The 15587-nt window shown below is 36.5% G+C and overlaps 1 protein-coding gene and 1 long non-coding RNA gene across 2 annotated transcripts in view; one reads left to right on the forward strand and one right to left on the reverse strand.

Annotated features, from left to right (window-relative positions):
- The window catches only part of LOC113502744 (nuclear pore complex protein Nup88), an 87724-nt gene that overhangs the window by 67697 nt on the left and 4440 nt on the right, over positions 1 to 15587 (reverse strand). The window lies entirely within an intron of this gene.
- LOC113502745 lies at positions 1501 to 2411 on the forward strand. The gene is made up of 3 exons (XR_003401379.1): positions 1501 to 1730; positions 1979 to 2183; positions 2339 to 2411. It is a non-coding gene; the product is annotated as an uncharacterized LOC113502745 (long non-coding RNA).

Raw genomic sequence — 15587 nt, forward strand, 5'->3', positions numbered from 1 at the left:
AAATATAAATATAATACTTATGTACACGCGTCCCACCCTCTCCTTTTGAATCTTATAACCCGCTCGCGTTTTAAATTTTAATGAATATAGATATCTTTATTCGCTTTGAGCGAGCTCCTGCCTCAGTGAGAGCGTTGATTAAGGTGCGGTTTCGGTACAGCAAAGAGTTTTATTTATTTTTTTAGCTAAAATCGGTAAATGAAATAGCCACTATATGAGCCGAACGAAAAAAAAATGCATCAAATTGGTTGACTGTTAGAGAATGCTTTATTCATTAAGTCGGCCGTTTTACATTGGTTATTTAAAAGGCGTGTAAAGAAATAAATAAATTGAGACGTCTCGTGGTTGGTGTATTGTTTCAATATGGTGTTTACTTTAATGATAGAAAAATATTGATCTAATACTAATAATTAGCCAAAGACCGTAGCAGGAAGGCAGTAAAGTTCTCGACATGCGCGTTACAGTTTATATCGGGATTTAGAACTTAATATATCATTTTCTTTACAAATAGTGACTACCTACTTGATATGAACTTATTATATTAGGTACAGAATAGTTTCTATGTAGCATAAAAAAGGAAAGATCCCTCGCCCAAAACCCAAAACATCGCTCGCCCAGTGGAAACCCACTCTAAATTGTGATTAAAACATTCGGAGCGCCCCATTAAATCTAATATGCAACGGAATCATGTGCGATGTTTGTACGTACGTAGCATGCAGTTTTTTGGTGTAATAATCATAATTAGTTGTAACTGTTATGTCTTACTTTCAGCTTTGGCTAACAAAATTGCTTCATGAATATGGTTCGCCATTTGTAATAGTACGGTAATTTGTTGTTTGTAGTTTAGTAGTTGTATCACTGTGACTATCATTATACTTGAATCGCTATTCAGGGTTTTTACGCATGGATTTCGAGCCGTTTGAATGTAACCAGAAATAGTCTAGGTCATAAGGAATCGATGATGACTGTATTATATTTATAAAATAACATTAAACTGGCCGTTTGAATCCAGTTTCAGGTACACTTTGAGTAGGTATTTTATTTGTCCGATGCTAATTTTATACACGGAAAAACGAATGGCATACAAAATAAATAAATTATTTTTGGAAAGTGAATGGTAAGTAATCTATCACGATCGCTGTTGGAAATCTATTAGTATCAAAGCGTCATTATGAATGTAATCTTCACTATAACCTTAAAGACGTTAATAATTAAAAAAAAATCTTAATGCCTGTTTGCTTACGTGTATTTATTGCACTTATTGGATTTCTCGACTAGTTTTGGACCCAACCGGCGCGCGGCGTCCTTAATCATGAGCGACGCGTCGCATGAAATAGATAATTATATTTTAGTGTCCATGGTTAAAATCTTATAACTTCACAATTACTTTACAAGCGAATCAAAATAAAACAATACCCACCTAAAATTTCCAAATGACCATAATGACAGCTAATACAGTCGGGCGGGCTTCAGACAAAAATTCAGTAAACAAGTCGTTACGGTGCCGTCAATTAGGGTAAGTCCAGGATACATGCCTCAGTGGGATAGATGACTTGATTTTTATTTCACTATGTTAGGAGCACTGTGAGAGTTAAATTTCTCTATAAGTAACGAGTCCTCCCCCCACCAACCTCAGTGCCAGGCAGACTGTGGACAGGAGCGCACGCGTTTCGTCCGTGTGAGTAAAAATCTTCCGCGGCGAGACGACAAAAGGCGCCAAAATAAGATTCGTAAGTAATTTTAACAGTGTATCTTTTCTCTCGCCTATAATGTCTATTTTTTTTCTATTAGTCTGCTTGCATTGAAGATTAACCTATGTAAATTGATAAATTTTATAGTCATTAAAGCTCATTTTTTGTTTTTATTGAGAAGGGCTTCTATCCCCTACAAAAAGTATAGTTGCCTCGTTTTTTATTAGGATAGATGCCCCTAAGGGCAACTATCCTCAACTGTTTTTATAAGAGCTGTTTTGTTGCAGGAGAGCAAAATGCCTCGTAAATATAAAAGAAAACCGGGTGTTATCCCTCGCGCTGTTACCTGGACCGAAGAAAGTATGCTAGCAGCGTTTGAAGAGATGAAAAAGGGAGACAAGGGTGTAAATCAGATTTCTAAAATTTATGGCATACCATCTAGAACATTAAGACGAAGATTTCTTAAAAATGACCAACAAAAATTGACATTAGGTATGTTCTAGTTTATTTTAAGAATTACTATATTTACTATCTTTTAATTTAAATTTGATCTACTATACCTTGTATCTTATCATTTTAGTTACTGTCTTATTGGTACTGTAATTAATTCTATATACCTACTCAGCATTTATTTTTATTTGTTTTAGGTAAACACCCTGTGCTAGGGTTTGATAACGAAAATCTCCCCCTATCTTAAGAATAATTTAGTCTGATACCAAAGTTGATTTTTATTTTTTAAGATGATTATTACTAATATCAAGAAGACTGGAGAAGTATTAAAGTTCATGCAAGTTAATTACTACCTAGTAGTTAGTAAAAGATGTTGATTATTATTAAAAAAATATGTGATCGTTAATAGATGATAATGTTTATGTATGTTAAAACACAATAAAGACTGATTATTATAATATAGTTGTTTCATTTCATAACAAATCAGTTACAATGTTTGACTAAGTCGTCAATCCCCACTAAGGGCACCTATCCTCACATCATTTTTCATGATAAGTCTTCTATCCGCCACAGTAGGCGTCTATCCTATTTTTTAGAGGTCCAGCAAATTACAATTTATACAAAATCTACACAGTCTATATCAAATCGATTCAGATAAAATAATGCATTAAGAAATATATTAAATATTTCTCAAAGAACACAATGCTCTAAGATTATAAATTTCGGAATTATTAAGCTTTTTCAAAAAGTGTGGCATCTATCCTGGACTTACCCTAGACGACAAAAGGCCATCACTAATTACCGGCTATCGGCTATGTGCGGCCACGCCTCACATCATAATAATTGATAGTGGAGCTTTCTAATTAAATGGCTTATATTGATAGTACTTAGCGTTAGTAAAGGGAGTGTATTGTGACACGTGCTGTGCAAGTTTATAATGTGTTTGAATAATTCTTTATGAAACTGGAAAGTTAATTAGATATAGGATTGTAAAAGAGAACTTATATAAAACAGAATAGGTCAAGTACGATTCAGGAACTGATACTAAAGGCTTCGTACAAATAGGCTAAAGAAGAACACATTAAAACAAACACTATCAGAAACAACAATCTAACGAAAACTGTCATCGACAATACCCATTATCGAATCAACAATTCAATTACGATCTAATAATCATAAAAGGTAACATTAAATCCCATGACGATTGGCGATCGCATTGTAAGGGACTATTAGATAATGGCGGGCTACACCCTAATCGATGTTCGTAATAACTGGTGTTAAGGTGCACCTTTATGTGGTCTGATATTATAGTGTGTAGGACTCATTTGGATTAAACAGGAAATATCATACGAATGCAATACATTGCCGGCAATGATATGTGAGTTTTGACAACAAAGGTTTGTAGGTACGCAGTGTATTACTTCGCTATGATAAAGTTTCGAGTTGAAATGAAATATAACATTCTTCATATTGTAATTGTTTTCCTAGCATCAAGTCAAACAATATTATCCAAAATATTTGATTTTAGTAAAAGATTTTGGGATAATTAAAAATTTGTAAGCACTTATATTATTTATAACGCTTTTAGTAAATCGTAGACGTACTAATCACCATAACGGCGATAAATTAAGTATATTTCTGTCTTTTGTTGCTACATCCACTCTTAGAGTTAAAACACTTAGAAAATAGAATCGGAAGTAATATTTTCTGAGCTGCACGTAACATCAACAATAATATTAAAACAATATTTCTTTGTAAGCCACAAGAGGGCAAAGCCAGATGAATAACATATGTCCAGCGCGGTCGAGCTCCCCTTCCTGCCGGCCACTGGCTAATCAAATATCTTTCATCCCTCGAGGTGACAATACACGACACTCAAAATGCTTGCCAAAGTATTGTTAAGAAAGACTATTAGGAATTTTTTTATGTTGCCTGCAGTTGATTTTAAATTTGTTATGTAACGAGCACGAGCACATTTGTATGCACGAGCATTTTGAAGTCTTGAATATGTCATGTGTAGTAGTGTTAGTCTGTATATAGATTACAGCCTTTTAAGTATTTTTCTATTGATATGCGTATGCTGCTTATCTAGAATTTTATGTTACTGGAAAGCTAGCGAGCATAAATCAGAATTCTGAATAGTATTCTTTAGCAGGTCGTGGTTAAAAATTAATTTAACAATATTTTTTGGGTTCATATTTAATTTTTTACTGATTTGAGAACTGATAATTACTAACAATATTTCATCAGTCAACTATTCTATAATCTATAAAAAAAACGCGACTGAAGGCGGGAAAAACCCGTCGTAGAAGGAACAAAAGATTGAGCGCCACTATCTGCGCGCGTCGGTACGAGGAGCGAATGGCAATGATTAATATAAGTAATGCCATTAGTCGAGACGACACATTCGATTACTATTGATCACTTTGTGGGTGTAGCTGTACCTTAGTGCTATTGTGTCCCGACAGAAAGATGGTCAACAAAGAATACAAGAATTAATTCAATCTGTCTTATAGTTCGGGTACCTATACTTTTTTTGGGAAATTTTGTAAGATATCGCCATAATAGTTCATGTTGTGGTGAGTAGATATAGTAAACGAAACGATACAAAGAAATTCAAAACGTCTTATAAATGGCTCTGTTCGTTGTTTTAGGCAATTCAAAAGACATCTAGTTGTAAACAACACTTGCGATGTACAATAATGCGTAGGTGCATAAGTTTTCGTAGACATCAAAATCATTTTTTTTATTGGAAGTAGGTGATTTTTCAAGCCTTTTTAAAACGTACTGTATTGACTCTAGAAACACGGTTTTAAAAATGCCATTCCTATGGAGAAGAACCGGCAAGAAGCTCCATAAGTTACTCTGCTAAAAATAAATAAATACATACATAACCTTATAGTAACAGCAACAACAGAAAAAGATAAACTTCAAGAAAGATGAGAAATAAGCCAAAACGATACTTACTACAACTTCTTAAAATATAAACAATATAATAAAATAATACAAACACAACAAACAAGAGCCAGTTGATATTGAAACAATGATAAACGACACAGCTGTGAATGGAGTATCAGCCGCGACCATATATAACGTGATCTTCGTCTTACAGCCTGTCCGGGACACAATTACTCAAAACTAAAGCCGCGTCACCGATATAATGGACAATGGACATGCGATGCTGGAAATATTTTCCGGGATACATTAAGCACTGGATGCGACAGTTTTAGGATATGATGAAATTAGGATTTTTTGATGAAAGTTAGATGGAAGATGTGCTAGTGTGTAATCGTCCGAGCGAAATTGGTTTAAGTGAATTAATTCACATAGTCCATAAAAATAAATTACTCTTGCAAGGACCAATCAATCACTGATCGTTCTAGTTGTCTAAATAATAAACAGGGATATTTTAGCTACTGCCTGAACTTCAATAGCTATCAATTACTAAGCTAATATAGCAGATACTTGAGCATCATCCCCTATAACAAATTCCACTAACAAAATTCTTTTCTTACAAGATCGACACGAAAATATACACCCTCTAATTCCGTAGGAAAAATTCCAACATCCCATCTAGTGACACACAGGGACAAACAAGGGACAGTCGACTGTATAATCATTTATCTCGAGTTTAATAAAAGGAAGATTATTTAGTGCTGCGGACGAGGCAACGCTAATGTCGCATGATTTAATCCCATTTCATTGGGAACACTGCCAGGGATCGTATCGGGGTGACGCGGAGAGAAGAAATAGGTGTTATTTTTTGGCTATAGAGCAGCTAATCAATATTAAAAGGCCAAGTTTTAAAATAGGAAGAGATAAAAATACGTCACATAATGGAATGGAAGATAGCATTTTCTTGTCTAGAAATCAATTATATTGGTTTATTAAGAAGCGTAGGATCAGATAAACAATGGCGAGAAACAATTTATGATATCATATAAATAGCCGGTCGATCCCCTAAAATGTGTTGACAATAATCTCAAGACGGACACTAAACCAAGAGTCGGACAATAGGAAACCAAAACACAATTGAACGCGTGGTAATATTTCCGCTAAACCCCATTATATTAGTAGATTAAAGGCCACTTTACTCGATATTCCATAAAATATTGCCTCATAAATAGACGGGCAGCTGCAGAGACGTGATCAGGCCAGGGGTCGGCGAGTGTAATCCCGTTAAAAATTGCCAAACAGAAAACAAACTAACAATGGCGGGTGGTTATACATCAAGTGCCTTAAAAAGAGGCGAAAAAATAAGGAATCCGTCGGAAAGTAAACGGTAGATGACGTCCGAAGACGAATTCCGGGCGGTTCCGGGCGACAGATACGAATGAAATCGGATGGGTGTAATAGAGACTGGCACGGTCAGGCTAAATGACCGACATCCGGCCGTAGACAAAAGCGAATCCACCGTAATAAAGCAGGATTGATGAAAAAGCGCTAAGCCACGCCGATATAACGGCGGGACATAAGACGTAGAAGATAAGCGGGATACTGAGAGTGGGCGCCGCATGAAACGTTCTTGTTGAGATTATAAGGTTGCCTCTGTGTAGGAAATTTAAGACATAAATGATGTTATCGAAAAGCAAACACTAGGTAAAGTTAACAATGGGTTACCTAAAGGGGCACCATCAATCAGAAACAATCTAATCTTCTAAAATACTCATTTGACACTAGGAGCCACCGGGTCATACATGCATAAATACTTTTTACTAGAAACATATTCTCCCAATTTTACTATTTAAATTCACTGAATTCTAAGATAGAAAAGTGTGTATGTATCCGCATGTCCTTTGCACCATACAATAAGACTTCTCGTCGGGCAGCTTTAACATAAAGCTATTGCTATTACAGAGATCGCGAGGAGCGGACCATCGAACACCGCCAAGCTTTACCGGACTCACTTTACCGGGATTTCGGATATGACGTAAAGCACTCACTTAGACCTCCCCCCCACCCCCTGACCGAGTTTTTCTCCTTCTATTTATTAGCTTAGGATACATTTGAGGATGAAAAGGATCTTCGCCGGGATTATTTTTCGGCAATGCAATATGAGGGTTTGTGATGTCGTTAATTATGGTGCTAGTGTTATTGGATGATAGTTTTTGTAACAATGCCAACTCGTTTTAGTGGAATTCGAGGAAGGTTTGATTTTATATTATTTTCATGCCATGTGGGTATGGTTAAGTTAGTAATGGCGTATTAAAATAGTTAGCTCTTGTAGTTTCATGAAATTAAATTAATCGGAACGTGCACAAATGAAATCATAATAGCAAAAACGTGTCACTTAAATTTATAAAATTAAGGCAATACAAGAATTCAATTAAGAAATTAAAAACATTATAAGAACTAAAACTCGATAAAAGTGTTCCATTCTTATTTGATACGGGTACTTTAACCGCAGAAGATGGCAAGCAGGACTACAAAAGCTTTCAAAAAATAGCACTTAAAACGGTATGTTTTAAGTTCATTTTCGAATTCAAGCAGTCAAGGATCGTCGAAGAAGTCTGAAGAAAGCCCATATTTTCAAAGCCCCCACAGATTTGTCTTTGACCGAGTAAAATGCCTCACAAAGATATCCCGACATAATGAGAGCAAAACAAACACGTCACCCGACCATATCGTAATTTATTAACAACACAAAAAGAGGAATGGCTACAATATTTACAGTTGACCCGAAATTACTGTTTCTTAACTCAAAACCTTTGTTGTAAAATGAAACAGAATAGAGAACGTACCCTGAAGGGACACCTGCCAACCATAGGGTCACAGTAACATATATTAATAACGCGTTAATTTATTAACAAGCACTGTTTATCCAGGGATTAACTGAGAATAGTTTTACTTGAACAACAAAGGGCTGAAAGGGTTCAAAGCGAATTTCTTGCCAACATATTTACCTAAGGTGTAGCTGATAGTAATTTTACGCGCGAGAGGTCCGAGTTTTGGACGATGGCAAACATGTACCCCGGGACATGCCTAAAATTTCCACGTACCTACATAATAGAACAAATGTTTTTGATTCAAAATCCGTTGTTTGTTTGATGCTGTAAACGGTACGTGTGATTGTTAATGAAAACTAACAAGTCTCACAATCAAATACACTGTTATTCATGTCAAATTCAAATGTTTGTTCGTGCGAAATGAGATTTCGTTACAACTTTTGTACAGTTTGCTAAACTGAAATCAGACGGTGTTTATTTGTGAATACGTGGAACAGAGTTATAAATCATAGCCCAAAACGTAATCTATTTATTCATTGTTCAAAAATCACCTAACTATCACATAATAAACGTTGTAGTCGTAAGAAAAACTTTTTTTGCCATTAAAACTAGTTTAATAAAGCACCGAAAATTTAAAATCAAAAGTCATGAAACACAAAGGCAAATCGTTAACAGTGTTACGTTCAACATTTTCATTACTGAATGTTTTATTTGTGAATTCTCTAGTTAGTGCTTACTTCTCAGAAAAAGTCTGAGGGTATCGCAAAAAAGCTATCACAGTCCCGGCCAGGACAAAGCGTCGGTTCACTAACATAATTAAAATCTCCCGATTCCGGGTGCGACCGTCGCGAGCAATTCCCTACTTTTTAATTATGGAGAAATATCTAACGATAACACGGTGCTGCGTTTATTCACTGAGAGTACATGTCCTTGCGACAAGCGAGGTGTACGTAAAGGAAAAGCTGTCTATGAATCCTATTTTATTAGATCCGAGAAATGAATACCGTGTTTTCCTTTACCTGAGAATTTAAAATGAAGATCTTTTTCTACTCATGTATTTTAGCAGGCACGGTTATTTGAAGTTAATTGCGAGGATTTACCACTTAAATCTTTCATACAGGGGTTTCGATAAGGTCAAGACAAACATCCTCCTACATCGGTCCCAAAATCCAAAACCGTACAGATTAATTTACCATTCACATTAATTAATACTACTTGTAACAATAGTTTTATTTGCACCGACCACCCGTGTTCTCGGACAAAGAGTTTTCCCAGTATTATTTTCTATACAATCGTTGTTGGAGTTTAATTTGGTACGAAATCCCCGTCGGGGTGTGTAGTAGTTAAATAGTGCACAATAGATGTGGCCGGTTGTTCATTAATGATGCATTAGTTCGGTTCGGACCTTCGAAGCCTTTTGTGGATGCTTAAGGTTCGACGCATCGGGCGTGAGACGTGGTCTAACGTCATGGAAAATTTATATAGCTTTTAATTTATATAAAGTTTATTGTTTTATCTCAAAGTTTAAATTTATGCCTTTTGTCCTAAAACAGATCTTGCTTATTAGTTCAGACTTCATATATCAATAAACATATTATTTGCATTCAAATGTGTCTAAAATTACTCTCCTTGTGAAAATCAAGAAAGTTATAATTCAATAAGAAAAGACATCAATGCTCTTATTACTTTCAATTACATCTTAGCACCTATTGGCAAGGAAATCAAGGTTTCCGGTAAAAAAATCGCCAGCGTGGAGAAATAGAAAAAGAATCAGATTTCCGAGGGGACCCCTTCAGTTTCCTGTGAAGTGGCTTGATAATTATCCTTTAATGATCCGTTCGGAGTCACCATCGGTGAGGCCCGGTATTAATATTCCATGCATTTGGTGCCGGTACATACTTCGTAGACTGTTTTTTTTTGTGACAGATTAGTTGTGTAAAATTACTAGTTAAAATATAGTTTTAATATTATATAACAAACAGGACCACCTTCTATGTAATTATCTTTATAGATTATATCGCATTTGTGGGCCATATCACGTTTCAAACTACTGACGCAATCTTCACGTATGTCTTATTAAGCGATGTATAATTCAAACTACTTATCGTTTCTAGAATCAACAACTCAACAGACCCGACATAAAATTCACCGTTGTTTTTCTTTATAAGATTTAGTTTTAACTTGAAAACCAAATAACTATAGCTCGAGTCCCATGATCCTATAAATCCAGGCGATCCTTACAGCAAGTCTGTACACAGCCCACGGAAGTGCGCTTTCAAGTCGATTGTTTCACGAGATTTTAATAACGGTGCAACGCAAAGAACAAGTCGGAAAACCATTGTTGACTTCAAGATGGTCGGGCTCTCGTCATACCCGACGCCACTCCCGTCCCTCAGTTTGATTTTATTAGGTTTGTAATCATTTCGTCACAACCATCTATTGTACTTGATCTTCGATTTATAAATTACAAGCCATCTTTTGTTGCTATTGACGTATAAACAAAGATGCTAAATGAATATCAGAATTTGTGAGGCTGATAAACCGTAGACAAAACTATCGAACTCTATAATTAGGGGTACACATGTGGGTTTCAACTAACAACCAGTTCTTTTGAACAAGATTCATATCACCAAAATTCAAAATGCCAACACAAACATTCTCAAAACTAAGCATAAGGTCTATAAAGTGAAGTTTCTTTTGATGAGATGCATAATTCGTGGAATGTGGCTGTGTAAGCAAGGGTCGAATCAATGAAGGTGCTTCATAACTCACATAGTTTCCCAACTATCATAACATGCCACAGGAGCCCGACCTGCGAACTATTCGGACTCTTTGTCTTTAACCTCGATGCTCCTTTAGTACCAATAAATAATGTCATTACCTGCTCATGAGCTGGCGTTAACCATATTTGGGAACAATACGAAGATTTGGGACGCTATTATATGCATATAAACAGGGCAAGACATCGGTCGCGGTTTATTAAGGGATCCGTATGCTTCTAGAAGGGGTAGGGGCGTAAAATTAATGAATGGGACCTCCCATATCTTCGAGTTAGATGACCTTCAAGAGCCGAGGCTAACCTAGTGTGGGTGAATAGAAGGGAATGTCGTGAACTGTAATTAACGATTATGTCATAAAAAGTCCAAGAAGATTATCAAAGGCCTAACATTAATTCTCATTAAAATAATGTCTTTCCCAAAACCAAAGTACAAAATTTGCGTAAATAAATCCCGCTGGCATAATAAAGAAACAACTTCCGTTCACAAATTTAATTGGACGAATAAAACTACAACTAACAAAAAAAGGGTTTCCTCTAAAAATTCTTAATCGCATCCAGATTTTTTCCCTCCCAACAGTAGGCAGCAGGGGCAATTATCCACATCTCGGACACAACAGTGCAGACGTCCTCGAGTCACAATGGCCTCCACTAGAGGTCTCGCTGTAACGAATCCACTACTGCGTACTATCAACCAGTCCCTTTCGTGAAACTGGAGCGGGATTGTTTGTGTCACACTCCTCGCTACCAGTTAATGATGTATGGGGGTTCATTACCCGAAGGTTTTGTTTCGCACGCTTTTAGAATTTTTGAATGATTATCTAGATGATAGTGTTTATGTTTGACGTCAAATAAAGACTTGCTTTGAACTTTATAATTGTAATTGGACATGGTTGCTTAAAGTCACGGTGCAATATGATATGTAAATATTCATCAAAATCAATCCAACAAACTACAATATGTCAATCTTTATCGTATGAATAATGCTTCCATAATTCATGTACAAGATCGAACCCACATTGTACCGACAAGGCGACAACAACACAATGCCTTTATTGGCCCGTATCCTACACAATCCATCACAACCGTTGTTTCCCTCGTCCAAGGGCCTCTTGTACCCTGATCATTATTTAAAATATAGATGAGTGTTTTCTTTCCGATAATCGAGACCACGATTGAGGGTTGAACACAATAGGCGAGGTCTTTTTAAAAGCGTCGCCTATAGCGGTTGTCGGGGGCCTAAAGGACCGAGTCTCGCTTATTTGTATTAGTAAATTGAAGGTACACTGTCCACTCTATTGAGAGCCCCGACGTTGCATTCCTCGTTTCCCTTTGACTTCGCTCTTTGGGTACCGTGAATAGTTGGGATATTTGAGTTTTTTAATGATACAGCCGAAAATTCTGTAGCATATTTTAGGTCAATTCATTTGAACTCTGCAGAAGGTAACAATTATAGGCCACTTTATACAAACAACCGACAAAACGCCGCAATTATGCTATTGAAAATATGCAGTTATTAATGAAAGAAAATTTCCCCTCATGCTGACTTTTTTCTCATTTCAATAGCTGTGGAACCATCAAAGTTCGTCCAACTCACACCTGACCGGTTTCATATATTTCAAAAGTGGAGTGGGGCGCGGGGGGATCAATTAAGGTGGTCTTTGTGAACATTATATCGACGCGCATTGAAAAGAGTTGTGATTTTCTTTGATAGCACGCAGACGTGGTTTGCCAAGTGAAAAATCAAAGGACCTACCATCGTGATGCATGAGGGGATTTATTAAGATTTAATGTCGGCAACGACACTCCGAGGCGGGAAAAGAACGAGTTTCAAGTGCTCACCGCGATGTACGTTTTACATGACGCCATTTTGGATTTGTTCGTGTAAATGTCGAGTGGCAAGGTGAACGCGCTGCTACGCTCAACTGTGGTGAATTTAAAATAATATTCATAGTTTGTGTGGTGTAATTAAATGTGAGAATCAATTTGTTCATAGGCGTAAATTGCTTTGAAAGTAATCAGCGGGTATAAGATTAAGAAAAGTTTAGGTAGGTGTTTTACGTGTGGTGTAAGTTTGAGGTATTTAACATACAAATCTTGGAAAACCAACTCATGAATAGTGTTTTTTTTTTTTAAAGAACTCTGTTCGGAAAGTACCCAAACACATAACAAGAAGCTACACAAAATAATAAAATTAAATCTTGCAAACACCAAATTCATCCAAACTTACGGGTCCTTTGATCCTCAGACGCTTTGGTCTTTCAATCGGGGCCGATGGAGCGGCTACAAACACTATCTACGATCATCGGCTTAACATGCTGAGTTAATGAACACCCGTGGGCTTACATATTCACACTAACCATGTACGGACATAGGAGGCGAGGGGGGTAGGGTGGCGGGCGGCGAACCGTCTTAGAGCCCTGAGACACTCGCATGGGTGTGCACGTTTTAAAGTTTTATTAGTAATTAATATGTTGGATCTAGTGAGGAAAGGATGGAGGATCGGTTACCTTGTTACTAGGTTAAAGATTATTTTTTCATTTCTATCTGAGATACAATCTGTAGTTACTTGAATATGGTAATAGTTGGCTGCAGATATACTGAAATAAATAGAGCGTTTTAATTATCTAAACCCCTCAAGTTTTTTTTCGTCAAGACAATATGGATGAACTTGATGTTTGCCAGAACAATTTCATTCGATGTGACAACACGAACAACATAACGTTTATTTTTCGATCCATCATCCGAAATTACCCCAATCCAAGAAACTTTCATCACATGAACCGCTATAGGCAATAAATCAGGACCGTTAGCATAGTTATGGCTTTAAAGCTAATTGTATCTTGTTCCTACATCATCTCCGCAGACTTCGTTACCGCTTTGACCTCAGCTTATCGTCGAACTTTCCCCAACCGAAACCCCTTAAATATCGCTGGCTGTACAAATTAATCCAACTATTGGCACATCAGACAATACACATGAGATACAACTAATAACTTATGACGTCAGCAATGTGCAGTTAATTCCAGAATGTTCGTTAGCGAAGGGCCCCAAGACATATCGTCTCTATGGGACTTGTTTATCTTTCGGTCTGTTATTAAGACCATTGTGTCGATATTTCGATGGTTTAAGTGAAACTTGGGTAGAGACCTACTTGGTATAATAAGGTTTCGTTATTTCGTCAATAAAATGTATAGTTGATTTCGTGCATGGGATTTAGTTAGATATTAAATTAAACTCTTGACTATAATCGTCTTTTTAGTCAAAGGTGTAAAGGGTGAATTAGTTAAGAATGAAAAAAATAGTTGAGGTGAAACAAATTACAACAGCAAAAAACAAAGCATTGGACCAACTTAACACAATTTTCAGAATGAAAACTAAGAGATACAAACGCAAATAGGCATAAATCTTTAACTTTTCTTATAGAAGATAACCCATTATCACAAGGAATAAATCCAAAACTAAACAAACTTAACAATTCCACCCTTCTATAATACCCTCAATAAATCAGGTACCTAACACCACACACTATCGAGACATTATTAATTAAAATCCTTGGAAGGAACACACAGGTGTCCCAAGATACCTCCTTGGGGTAACCAATCTGTTTAGACAAAGAACCGATGTGCCTGGGGCCGGTACTATAATCCGGGACAGACTATCGATACCCACTGGTATGTTAATAGATTCTGTTAGTTTTAGTTTGATTAGTTTTAGATTCGAAGTTAAGTTTGAATAGAATCTTTGGAATTGAGAAAAGATTGAACAAAATCCTTTTAAGAGTTTAGTGACTATTGTATTTAGGGATACTAAAAAAAGTTTTGGGACTTTGTCAGTCATTGCTTTAAGTATTAAGGAAACCTATTGAATATGAACCTTGAATCCTGAAAACGTATGTGGATAAAAATGTATATTTCCTCCACAATTAGTTTTCTTTTTCAAGTTATAGCAAGTTGTACCTAGCAGAAAAAAAAACCTCTGAAAAATTAAGACTCCACTAAGAAATAAGGCGGTGAAACTAGGTTAAAACATCTTAAGTTATTTCACATAACCGAGTATTTAAGTTTATTAAACATGCAAGAGATAAAGAGACCGATGTCAACGAAAGACCTAAATGATAAGATACCCCAAAACTAATCTCAAAACAGATGCAAAAATCAACACAAACCATTAATTACAAACCAATCCTGGGAACACAATAAATAAGACCACAATCGGAACAAATGGACAGGCGGCAAATTAAACCCACGCTGTTCAATCCACATACATTAGGCACATCGATCTAACACGTCTAAACAAAGGCCGCGGCGAAATGCTTCAGAACACGCGATTGTCTTAAGTTCACCTCCCAAATCTTTACCTTCGTCATTGCATCTTAATTTAAACCTTGTTGGACTAAGTTTAGGTTTGGAATCGAGTGAGTAGGTGTTAAGAACTTGCGAAACGACAACAATTATACCGGAGCGTAAGATTTGTCAATTCGTTCAGGTTATCTCCTGTATTTGTTAAGATACTTCCGCAGACTAAGATTATTAAGTTTTACTTTTGTAAGCATCCGACGCAGAGGTATTCTGAATTTTTGCAGCTGTGGTGGCATTGAAATAGCCTTCACCAGACGCGAAAATTTTTATAAAGTGATTTTTTTAAATCGAATAACAAGATGCTTTGATCTCAATCTATACTGTTACACACGCCCTAAAAACTAGTCATCGGAAGGGTAAATGGTCTGTTTGTTGCTAAACGGTGTAAGTTACGGCCATCCTTAATGCGGCCCGACCAAAAACAAAACAATCCGATGCTCACCTCCTCGCGTCCGGTTCCGTACAGTAAATTTACATTCCCCACCATCCATCCCAGAAGTCCATCCGGGTTGGTAATAAAACGATCTTAAGGTACGGAGGAAAATATCTTAGAGTGCGAGTGTCAAGTTGGAAACTTATGTTT

Source organism: Trichoplusia ni, chromosome 18 (genome assembly GCF_003590095.1).
Source record: "Trichoplusia ni isolate ovarian cell line Hi5 chromosome 18, tn1, whole genome shotgun sequence".
NCBI lineage: Eukaryota > Metazoa > Arthropoda > Insecta > Lepidoptera > Noctuidae > Trichoplusia > Trichoplusia ni.